Raw genomic sequence first — 13,620 nt, 5'->3', positions numbered from 1 at the left:
GGTCTTGCTCTTCTGCAAGGCACAAGTTAGCAATCTGGGGGTTCTGGCTTAGCCTGGTGTGCCAGATTTGACCTGATGACAGTCATTCATACTCTTGTCACCTCACGCTTGATTACTACTGTATAATGTATGTAAGACTGCCTTTGAGGACTAGTAACTAATAATTAGACAGAAACCAATAATCATATGAAATAAATAAATACAGCAAGCAGTTCAGAAGCAGTCAGTTTTTTCAGATGATCATCCATATGAAACACACCTGCATCCTGGACCAGAAGAAGACAATCAACTGAGATTTCTCCTTATTGGCTTGGAGGCCACTCCTGTATTGTGTTAGATCCAATAATACTATTTTGAATTTCTCTACCTTTATCTCTACCATCATTCTCCCTCTCTCTCTCTCATCTATCATAAGACATCAGCTGCTTTGGTGTCATATGGATTCAGTCTAAGTAATGAACCCAAGTAATAAAATGAAGGCATATTTGGGGATTGGGGGTTGCATGTTTTCAAAGTGGCTCTGGTGGAAAGGATTAAGTTCCCATTCCCAGCTCAAGCAGTTTTCATGATCACACCATCATGTGGTTACAGAAGCCTAAATTAAATCCAGGGATTGAATGGTCTGAGAAAGCAATTTATGTGTTATCTACTTTAACCCCCAGTTAGCAATCATTCTCAAAGTATTCTTAGAAGCTACGGAGTGCTGTGGAAGCTGTAAAAGCAGGATGTTTAGAAAAATACAGAAATAAAAAAGAGGGTATGATCTGCTCCAAATTCTTCCAAAACTCCACTGTGATTGGAAGTAAAAGGAGAACACTGATAAAAAATAATTTCTTGATTAGGTTCTAGATCTAAAGCTACCCTTTTTACTTTGCCTTCACAACCTCCCCTTTCCTCCTTCGCATGGTTTACCTTTTCTGAACAGTGTGGAATGTCTTAAATAAGATGTACAAAAATAATATACACTCTACAAAATCCTAAAGCAATATAGTGTCATAAGAATACATCTGGCATCAAATTATACTGCATGAGATACTGATGGAAGGAAAGCTCAGAATTTGTTATTTGACTATATTGGGCAAAGGAAATTTCAGCTGCTATCTACTCTGAAGTAAGCCTCATTGATTTCTATAAGATGTCCTCTCCTGTGCACATGGTTGCAGCATCAGGCTTTGCGGTCACATTGCTTTCTGGCAATCTCAACCCCACTTGAGAGTTGATTTATTATTTGTAGGGGGGCAGAGTGACCAAGTAGTATAATTATTCAGTTATATTTAACACATATGATTTAATTTAATTGTAATCTGTTAGCTACAGAAGGTTAATAAACAAGGGAGTTCAGTTGAGGATTCCATAGAGTTTCCACTACCAGTACTTTAAGAGGCATTACAGGGGCCAACAAATTGAAAAATAGCAAGACAATGAAATGTGGTAATCAAGCCTTGCTGTGTGAGAAATCATGTTCCAATTCTTCTTCTCCCTGTGGGCTAAGTTTCCCTAACTCTGAGACAAACCCCTTTGGCATGTAGCCATTCCCTATTTCTTTGATCACACATTAGAGACCATCAGCATGAAGCACATTGTATGCCCAATGCAAGGAGTCTGTTGAGAAATGAGCATAACCCACCCAGATGCTATTAATGAACATACAGATTCATTCCTTGGATTTGTGTTTTGTGCAGTCAGTTACTGTGATCTGGGAAGTCACTGCATTTACGACCCACGGAGTATGTTTAGCACACTTCCACAAGAGACCTGATAAAAAGCACCAATTACTTTCACTCCAGTTGCCCACATTAATGACGGTGTTTTACATGTTGCAGCAAACAGGGAGGTAAAAATGAGGTGAGAAGGGGCACATCATTGATTCATTTTTGCTTCCTTCCCATGATTCCCTGCAGCTTGGGAAATCCATTTCATTTTAATCATCCCCGTGGACGGGGCCAGGCAAACAAGTCTGAGAAGAGAATGAAGATCAGAGACTGAACAAGCGCAAATAAGGTCAGTTCTTATGTGCTGTACTTAGTACATCCTAAGCATGAGAGCCTCAAGGAAGCTACTCATTAAAGCAGTGTAGCTGAGGAAGTAAATCTGAAGGGTTTATGTTAAGTTCATTGCTTCTGAAATCATCTAGATCACAACCCTTTGGGAGGGAATTATAACACTCAGAAATTATGTCGAGAAAGTACCATTGCTGAAAAATAATAGATATATAGTCTCATGCTAAAGCCAACATCAGTTTGCTGGAGTTGGAATCAAAAGGGAATAGAGATTTAATTAACATGCTCTTAGTTATCCCTTGTTACTCTTTCCTCTTTCAAACTCTCCTTTCCCTTCCTTTTTATGTTGCCTGTGCTTCAATTCCTTCGTAAATTTAATGACTAAATTTAGTTTAAAAATGTTCCTTGAGACACATTGATGTGTCTCAAGGCACTTTTTCATAGGGCCATGTAAATCACAAAATCAAGATGATTAGACCTATTATAATCAATGGGAAGCCTATCTAGAAACATCTAGCAAAATTCTATGGACAGTAGATCCATATGACAGCATTTTAGCAGTCTAAATATTGTCTATCTGAGAAAAGATATCCTGCATTTCAACGAATCTCATCTATTCCATACCTGCAAGCCAAAGTTGTGTTACATGTAGCTTTTAAAATCAGTCATGTAACTGAGAGCAAATATTCTGGAACCCCCCAAAAAACTATCACTGGTGTCAGACTGAAAGCAGTGGGATAATAGGACAACTATCCTGTCCACATTCACAACATATAGATAAAATGGTATTATATGAATGAATTGAGGCTGATTGCACATTAAATGCTACGTTGTTTATGGCAATGTTCTGCTGCTTTATATATCACTTTAAAATCCTTGCTTGGCTCAGCTCCTGTGGCCATCTGCTCTGCATTTTTGATATCTTGGCCAAGCTCCCTTGATTTGCAACCTACATTAACAGTGGCCATATGCCATTGATGTCTTCCTTCTGTCTCACTATTGGTTGCCTCTCTCTGACCCTGTTTGCCCAACATTCTTATCCCTACCAGCTACTAAGCCACTGAAATCTCCTTACAAGTGGTTCTGGTAGCACACAGTTATACCCACTATTTTCAGCCAGGTGCCTTATTTGAAGGCAGGCAAGCAGGCAACTGATTGATTTGACTGGTTAGAGCTACTTGAAATCTATGTGTTGTAATTCTATGGCCTCTCTTGAGCTACATCTAATCCTCCTGACTCAGTGGGCCTCTTCTGAACGTACCCATAAAACACAAGCCTTCTCTGCCACTGACTGTTAAGTGCACCATGGAAGCAAGTCCGCATAATAGTGTAATGCTCACAACCAAATCTTATAATTTTCAAATTACTGGACAAATATTAAAACATCAAATGATAGAAATAAAATGGATATAATAACAAAATAGGGTGGACATCTAGATTACTGCAGTAGGAGTGAAATGCCTTAAATGTTATAAAGCACAAAAACATGGTACACACTTGTTGTGAAGGTTCTTAAAGTTCTGCGGATTTCCTTTCCAAAGGACAAAGCAACTTTAAAATTATTTGGCTTTCAGGAAAGGCATTTAGATTAATTCCCACTATTGTATTTGAAAGGGGGGAAGTTCTAGGTTAACATATCTGCCTTGGCTTCTATACTACATGTAGAAAACTTTACATTGTGTTTACAATACAGTACCTTTCTTCAGTATTAGATGAAGGATAGAAACTCAGCAGACGAGTAGAGGGATGTCTGCATTGATTAATATTTTTACAGGGAAAGTTCTATGTGGAAAGCCCCCTAACCTATGAATGTTTGCCTGATGAACACTGTTACATGTACTCAAGTAGGTCTATTTTCTCTCAGTTGTTTCCCCTCATTTGGGTTTTCAGCCCCAGTCCAATTTATCTGTAATTTATCTAACATACCTCTTCATGCCATGGGTTTTTGGGGAACCTTGTATTGCCCCTCTGCCTCTACGTTTAGTATAAGAGAAAATTACTCATGTTCTTATAGAGTATGATAAATGCATCTGACTTATGATCAAGAGATGGGAAACAAGATGAGGAAGGGGGAAAAAAACTGGGGACATATGAACCAAACTGGCATCATGTGCTGACATACAAATTAATGAGGAAATTGGTGAACATGCCACATTAATTTGGACAACTTTTTTTTTTCCCCCAACAAGGCAGCATTACCATCACCCCAGTTTTGGCCTTGGAGAGAGACTGGGAACACGGTAGCCACCAGAGTGGGTGGAGATAGTATTTGAGGAAACTTATTTTTTTGGTTGTTGTTGCTGCTGTTTTAAAACACTCCTAAAAATGTCATGATAATGGCTTTTTAGCTGACAAGTTTCAGGGGTTATGTTTCTGGCAAGTAGACAGAGAGTAATGGGGTCCTCTTCATACCTCCTTGGATTATGTACAGTCTATATAAATGAACACAATATTCTGTTGAACATTTGCATGATATGGAAATAATGGCATTTCCGTATTATTGGTGAATGAATTTGTCAGCTTTGACTTACCTTTTATGCTGGAACCTCTTCTTTTATGTTAGAATCATAATCTCTTATCTCTCTTTATATGTATATATGACAGTTTTAAGACTGTCACAAGGATGTATGCCAAAGAAACAGTGCAGTGTGAGGTTATGCAAGTAAGAAGGAGAGATCTGAAGACCTTTCAAAACTGAAATATCTCATACACAGATATATCCAACATCTTTCTGACTTCTGTTAGCTTTTGGAATGGCCTGTTTCAAGGTCCAGTCATTTCTGCTAAGAGTCCTTCCAATGAGGTCAGCTCAGGATATTTCAGAGTTAAGACATTTTTGTGCTGAAATATTTTGTATGGTCTACTAGCATACTTGATTTGCTGGAACTGGGATCTTCTCTTTGCACTTATGAGATGGGTTTGACTAAGAGAAAAGATAAGAGAAAGCTAGGGGAAAGAATCTCTTTGTCTGCTTTTCACCCGGCCTATTGTTGTTAGATACAGATCTAACTTCCTCGTTGGTTCTCTTTTCAAGGTGTAGTTTAGCTAGAAGTAAGGCTTTTCTACTTTATCTATCTCTTAATTAATCTAATTATTACTTCTCATATAATGAATGTCTGCTAGCATTTATTGATAACTGGGCTAAGACCATACTCTGCATCCAAACAATCAGTTTGATCATTTTATTTACTTTTAATGGGATATTCTGCAACTTAATTACTCAGCATTCTTTCAGCACTCAGCTGATGTTCAAGAACATATCCTCTAACAAGAGCTCCTGGTGAATTCAACCCAATTACCACTGGCAGATATCCAACTGTATTTCCAAGTGTCCATTTACCTTTAATGAATGGACCTGCTACTTGGGAATAATGCTTAGATGACCTCAAGGTTCAAATTATCTGGGACACAATTTCAAGAGTAACTCAAGTGGTGGTGGGGGGTAGAATTCTACAGATTACAATCATGAATGGACTAGAAAACAGAAGGAGAAGTTGCTTAACCTCTTTCTTTGTCTGCTTGCAGGCAACTTCCAACCTGCCATTCAAACCCTCAAGGAAATGGCAAAAGAATCAGTATCTGTTCCAGTGAAGTAGAAAAATAGCTGGGGGTATTTAACACAGAAAAAAGGCAGTGAGAGAAAGTGTTAAGCAACTTTGTTACTTGCTTTACTATCTTTTTAAAGTTTTAGCTTCTATAACTTTTTTTTCCCATCAAGATAAAATGAAAAGCTAAGAAACTGAGTATGACAGAATAAAATGGAAGGTCTATTTCATTTAAAAAAAAAAAATCTGGCTCACACTCATCTTTTAGTCAGCTTGATAAACCACAAAAATATCATGCATTTTCTATATACTGTACAATATGGAAATTTCATAGCTCCACTTCTGTGCTTATATAACACCACTAACAGCCTCTCTCTCTTGGAATGGGCAGATAGTTATAGAAGCTACTTTAAAAACATTGTTTGAATGCATTACAATTAGGGTAGCATGAAACTTAAAATTTTGTTTGGTTTGGTTTTTAACTAGAATCTCAAGGTCTGAAACAGTGAGAGGGAATTGATAATAGAGCCCATAAACACCTGATTGAAAGCAACCAGTTAATATTCATACTTCATGGACAAGGTCACTAAGGCATATTCAGTGGGTAGGAGGCTAGCTACAGCTAAGTTCTGATTAACATTCCATTCTACTTAAAACTATAAAAAGTATTGAGAATGAAAAAATAATAATGATGCCAATCAACTGAAAATTCTTCAAAGATCCATCAGTGTCTATAAATCCATTATCTTGAACAGCAGCTGAAAGATTCTAGTAGTATGAAAACAACCATCACTCAGTCCCCAAAGCATTTGCTTCAGATGCAGAAACTCCTGATATCCACCTTTAAATATATAATTCTACTGTATATATTCTATATTGTTTGGTGGCTAGATTCTTTGTTGTCTGCTTTTTCTTTTTCTCTTTATATTTGTGTCAGATGGTCCTAGCAACAAATCTGCACATCTGAAATTATCTCAGCTTCTTTGATGCGTTAATTAATCTTATTCTCTATAGAAAATATAGATATGAGTTAATGAGTCAATAGCACAGTTTTTTTTTCTCTCCTGCTGAACGCTATGGATTGGCTTTCACTTGTCCTTCAAACCCTACTGGGGGATTCTGCTGTGCAAATAGCCTGCTAGAATATTTCTTCCCCCCTTCTATTTTAACAATATTTTTCTTCTAAAGATCTCTGTGAAGTTCTCCTTTGGTGTATTTATTTATTTAATAAATGCATAGATTTGTTTGCTTTACCACCAAACACTAATAATAATAATAATAATAATAATAATTAAAAAAACAAAAACAAAAACCTCAACCTCTGGATTCCACTGTTATGGGACCATATAGAAAGATTTTACAAGTTCATTGTTCCCTGCTAAGAAACTTTAAATAAGAGATTTTTACTTTTTTTAAAAGAGGAATGACTTGCAATTCATGCAAAGAGAAATCTGTTTTCATTATAAACACATCAGAAAGATTATGAAATTCACCACAAACTCAGATTTTGCAGAAGCTCAAACATCTTTGAAATTTCAATTTTAGAGCTTGTTCTCACCTTTTTACATTAAAAAGGTCACCTTTGGAACCTTTTTAAGAGTCTTACACTATAATTTAATTAAGGTGAAAATTTCCTTCCTGTCAAGGTTTATTTATTACATTAACTAATATTTTGGAAAAGAAAATAGAATCTCTTATGTCAAAAACTATGCCCATGCAGTTTTACTGGAAGCAACATATCTATATTTTGAAATTTAGCCTGAAGACTGGAATTTCCCCATGGTCTGCCATAAGAGTACTAACCAGATCAAACCCAATGCAGATTTTTGAGGTCAGCTATAATCAACAGAATCTCAGTATACCTACAACCTTTCACCACTAAACTCTGATTCAACAAGGGGGAAAAAAGCATATTGGCCTCAACACCTGGTCATTCAGTCTTCAGCATTATTTGTAGCAGAATTCAACTGTGTTTACCTGGTAGTTAGTCTGAAAATCTGATATAATATTATACATCTGACATTTCTGAACTATTTTCTTAATAGTTAAGAGATGCAAAGACTATCTACATGTGAGTTTCCTTCATCTGATTTAGAGTAATTATGTTAAATCTGCCAACAACATCTTTAGAATAAAATTGCACAATCCATCAACATGCACTTCTGTTAGGGCAGTTATTCTCCATTCAAAAAGTTTTTCTGCATAGTGTACATCTGGAAGAAAGGCGTATAACACTGTACAGTATATTCAGAAAGTTGCATTAAAATGTGCTTCACTACTTGCATTTAATGAATCATAGTAAAGGTAAAGGTTTCCCTTGACGTAAAGTCCAGTCGTGTCCGACTCTAGGGGGCGGTGCTCATCTCCGTTTCTAAGCCTTTAGAGCCGGCGTTGTCCATAGGACACTTCCGGGTCATGTGGCCAGCATGACTCACGGAACGCCGTTACCTTCCCGCCGAAGCGGTACCTATTGATCTACTCACATTTGCATGTTTTCGAACTGCTAGGTGAGCAGGAGCTGGGACGAGCAACGGGAGCTCACCTCGCCGCGTGGTTTTGAACCGCCGACCTTCCGATCGACAGCTCAGCGGTTTAACCCGCAGCGCCACCGCATCATACCCTATGGAAAATTGCATATACTGTGAGAGAAGTATGTGTTAATGCTGGTTTTGTTAAAACAGTAGATGTGTAATGGTATGTGGGAATTACCTTGGGAGACAGGACGATGGTCAGATAAGAGGGGATGAAGGGATGTGGACATGGCAAATGCCCCAGAAGGGACCCTCCCTAGTTTCTTGTATTGTAAAGGGGAGGAGGGAGAGATACACTTTCAGACTTGCAAGATTCTGTTAATATAACCTTACAATAAAGTTAGAGCTAGTACTTCTGGGTGTGCTTTTTGTCTGGATAACCTCACAAGGCTGACAACATGGGAGAACTGTATACAATTATGTACAAACAGTTGCTTTGGGAGTGTTTTTTAAGTAACTTTCAGATCACTTACTAACACTTGTATCAATTGTATCAGGTGATATACAGATCACTTGATATATATATGAGATTCTGATGCAGGTTGGATTTGAACCAATCTGTTCAACTCTGGTTCAGTACTTGAAACTAGAGAATGTCTGCCAGCATCCACTGTTCAAATTAAATAACCATTAAAAATAGAACTTGCAGAACTTGTTAATTGCTGGGAGCAGGCAGTGGGGAGAAGGAGAGGGGAGGAAGGAACAACTTTCTTTCTATTATCAACTACAAACATTGGTTCACTGCAGAAGATAACTACAACCACAGCACAATGCTGGAAAAAACTAATGGAATCTATTTTGGAAAATATATTAGATCTTTTCCCTAGGGATTATAACAAAGTTGTAGGCCGTTAAGTTACTACAGCAAGCTGATTTTTCTTCTAGAACTATTATGCTAGGTGTCAGAAGTAATATTACATATCCACAACCAAAAATATATGAGAGCAAGAACCAGTATCTAGGCTGGTTATAAACTTAACTGCTTTGAAAGCAAGTCAAGGTTCATGTAAGACCTGCTTGCTTAGAATGCAGTGTCATTCAGTGCGATGATCTACTATTCTCTGCTATTGTGAGAATTTGATCTGTATTGCAAGCCAAAGAAATCAATATAAACAAATGCAATGTGGTAAATCCACAGCAGAATGTACTGAGAAATTTCAGGATTATTCTACAAACCAGAGTACTTGTTTACAATAACAATCACATAGAATTCTCTGCAACTCTCTCAAAAGATGGCAGCTATTAAGATATTTATGCTGACTTCTTTTCAGATCTCAGATAGGGAAATCACAGACAGATTTGGTTAACATAAAATTGAATTACAAATTAAGAGGAAATATTTATATGCTCAGCCAGCAGTCAAAGGGACCGAGCAAGGCAGTGGGTAAGAAATTTCACAGCTGTACAGTTCAAAACTCATCTCTACCAGAAACTCACCCTTTTTGCAGTGTGGAATGGTTATAGTCAACTAAAATATACTGCTATATTCTAACTTCTGAAATAAATGCAAATAATATTAATGCTTTGAAGACTCTAAATTCCCAATTAAATACTATGCATTAATTTTTCTAAATGTAAGATTGAAGACATCTCTATTTAGGGTTTAGAGACCTGAGGGATAGGGAGATAGCTCAGTGACTACCTGGTTTCATCTACAAAAATCCCAGTAACCACTAGATGACAGCCAAGACAGAGCTAGACTATTCTGTATCTTTGTTACCATCTAGTGGCCATCCAAATCTTTCCCCTTTGGATCCAGTAGCTTGAGTTATTGCCACATTATTGGTTGGAAAAGGAGAGGAATAGAAGTGACTAGAAATGCGTGGGTGTAGAAAGTTGGAATTGCTCAGTGCAAATAAGGAAAGCCAGAACAATACCCTCACTGTTTTCTCTTCAAGTCTACAATTCAAAGTGCCAAAAACTAGTAAGATCTTGTTTACTTCATTAGAGAGGGTTCTGTGAGAAGATATATATTTATTTATTCTGAGCAGATTTCTTTAGGTCTTAAGCCTTTGTAGATGGCAGAACCTGGCTAGCCTAGACTTGACTCAGAAATAAAATAGGATAAGTCTTGGTTAGTGCTTGGATAGAACATCATCAGGGAATTCCAGGGCTGGGGAAAACAAAAATAACTTTGAATAAGGCACTTCTAAATTGTTTCCAAGACAAGTGTATAGTTATATCCATGTTGTCAGCAGGAGTCAAGCTCAGCTTGAAGACAACTTCAGTAGCTTCCATTAGGTTTAAAAGCCAGCTAAATTCATCTAGCTGGTAGATGGATAGCTCTAGTATGAACATGCTGTGTGGAATGAAATGAAAGAGCAGCTACACCTCATTGAAACCTCAGATCTTTTAACTTTTTGTTTATATTTGCACAAGAACCTCCTAGAGAGTTTGCATATGATAGAAGAAAGTTGGTGCTGTGATGCTGACATACAGTAGAACAAAAGGCTCTAGGCATAAGTCCCCCAAATCATAATCTGACCTGTTTCATCTCCCCGTCTTTCTTACTTACAGTACCTCTCCTGTATTTTCTTGCTGCTTCTAGAAACCAGACACATGAGTGGCCATTTTAACATGTTATATTTTAATTTTGCAGAGACAAAAATGACAAGCAATTTATTTACAGAAAACTGTACAAAAGCAAATAAAATTATGCAAAATCTTTCATAAATAGAGGTGGACTAGCATTGAATACATTTTTGCCATGTTTTTTTTTTTTCTTAGCATAGTTGCGTGCATAGTGACTCATAATAAATGATAAGTTTGTTCTCTGCTTCACTATCAACATCCAAGTAGCAGAACAATAGTCAATGATTAATAATACAAACAGATCGTAACCACACTGAATGTAAGTGCTTCAAAAATCAGGAAAAGTAGGGCCTGAAAGGGTACCCCAGGTAGCTGGGAAAGGATGCCTTCTTCTAAGTACGAGGCTCTTCAAGGAACTGTCCAACGTTAATGTTGTTTCTTTCAACATTAAGGGAACACTGGATCTTTATCACCGATGGAACATCAGGAAACCTGTTCCATTCTTCAACTTTTCAAATGCTGTTCGAGTCTTGTTTGTGATGGCTGTACTTAACAGGCTTTCATTTTTTCACCCCCATTTCCATTTCCCCACATCTTTGCTTTCCAATATGACAACTTCCTAGGGTAGTCTTTCAGCCAACGCCTTCAATCTCTTCATCTGAGTTCTTTCCCCACATAAAAATAGCATCTACCTTGTTTTCTGAAACTCAGACAGTAGGCCAGCCAGAAATGAAACTGACCAAAGATTAGCCTAGCTGGAGGTCGGAATGAGCATAAGAGTTTATATCAAAGTTAATATGACTGTTTTCTAATTCATATAAAGTTACATAAGTGGCATGTCAATCTATAAATGTGCAAAGTATAAAATGCAAGCACAGTTCATTTGAGTTCCTTGTGAAATTGAAATAAAACAGGTACAGTATATGGAATTAAAACAAAATGGCTGTTAAAACCCTCTATATATAAAAAAAAAGCAACAAGAGAATGAACAACGCTTCGTCAGTTTCTCTTCCAAAAAAGACTCATAATTTCTTGTTGTTGAGATCAATACTGTAGCTTTTTAACTTAACAAATAACCTGTTGCCAGACCATAGTCTTCCACTTCTTCCTTCTTTTTTTTTTTTAATGAATTATATTTAAGACTGGTCCATTATCTGAGTTTGGTAGAAGGTTTTTTGTTTTTTTTTAAATATATCATTTTACACTTTTCAGAAAATAAACATGGTTAAATATACAGGTTCAAAAAGGTGGGAACAGCCCAGTACTTTTAGTGTCCAGCCCAAGCACTGTTTTACCATGACAACAGTATAAAAGGCACAGTTGCATATTTTGCATTCACTCTAAAACTTTCCATTTCCATTTTTGTTTATTTAATATAAAAGCACTCTATAGAAGGAGTGTTTTCCAATTCAACTAATTTCAAATGAAAAACACACACAAAATATATATATATATATTTGTGGATCATGCTGGGTAGTAAGAAGCTGTTGATTATGTTTTGATGATTAGGTTTTACTAGGATTACTGAACATACGTAAAAGCCCATGTATTTTTCTTACTTTTTTCTTTCTTTTTCCTCTTTTGACATCCTTTGGGCACTACGACTAAATTAGGTAAATTGTTCAGTCATATATTTGCCTTTATGTAGCACACAAAATGGGGAATAGATGCCAATCCATTTAATTTTGAAAGTCTTGTTTAACCTGTATTGGCTTTCTAGAAAAGAGGTTAAAAAGAACAATGGTTTGGATTGTTATTATTTAGTGTCTCTAAGAGTATGCTCAGTGTATCATAATTCTAAACAAATAAATTATTCAACTGATCTTTCGTGTAGCTGATGGTGTTTTCTGTTGAAGCCTGCAAAAAAATATGCATATTTATGTAAATATATTGACAAGCATTTTACCTTTAACATATACTTAAGAGTTATACAAATACAGTAAAGGATTTAGTCAGTCCTCTAATAAAGTCAAATTTTGAATCTCTGATTTTTTTTTTAAATGATGCATTAGAATGATCAATTGCTCCTAAACTTTCCTTTGACATTTTTCCATTTCTAAAATGTTCCAGTGTTTAGCTGCTACACGCAAACTAATAACCAATCAAACTATTAAATGCAAAGATGTACACTAAAAAAGAGCACTTTGCTATTGAGAGTTTAAAAGACAAAAGTCATGAGGAATTTGTACCAGCTGATTGGCCCATATGTCAGACTGTCTAATAATATATTCTATGTCACTTTTAAAGCAAGAAACTATCCAAGCTACCTTGTCACTAAATCTATTAGAACCATCTATTCATGCTTTAATGTCAAGTTAAAGAACCCAAGAGGGTGGTATCTCTGCATCCTTCCCAAGCTGTTCCCACTGCATTGACCGATTGTCAGTTTTATTTGAATGTCCATTCTTTATTACTATTTTGTCATCAATACAGAACTAGCTCAGTTTTCCATACTCTGCAACTTCTTATTGCACAAAATATATCTGGTCCATTTTCCTATCCACTCTATATAGTGCAAACTATATGAATTGTCACAGCCCAGAGCTCTGCACCGTCATGATCTGGCTTGGATGCTTTATACTTAGTTACAAGCAAAACTATTTTGCACAGAGCATGTTGGGAGTGACATCTGTCAAGACTATTGGTCACCTGGAGTCTCAACAGTGGTTGCGTATTGCACAAGACTCAGCTTAAATGCACTTGTGTTTTAAGAAAACCTGCATAATACCTTTGCCTATAGCAAATGATTAACCTGGAACACTGTGAGAACCCAAGATTTAGCATCCACTCTCAACAAGATGCTGCCATATTTGACTTGAAGCATATTCTTCTCACTGCCTTCATTTCACTCTTCTTTCAGCTATCCCCTCAACATGTTTTGAAGCTTGTCAGATGGATCTGAATTTTTCTAAGGAAAACATATTCTGAAGCCAGAGGGTTATGTTAATATAGTTGGTGAATCTAATCACATTTTTTATTCAGCAAGCTCATGTCATCAGTTCCTTTGGGCAT

The sequence above is a fragment of the Candoia aspera genome, chromosome 8 (assembly GCF_035149785.1).
Source record: "Candoia aspera isolate rCanAsp1 chromosome 8, rCanAsp1.hap2, whole genome shotgun sequence".
Classification (NCBI taxonomy): Eukaryota; Metazoa; Chordata; class Lepidosauria; order Squamata; family Boidae; genus Candoia; species Candoia aspera.
Note: the sequence above shows the minus strand (reverse complement) of the source record.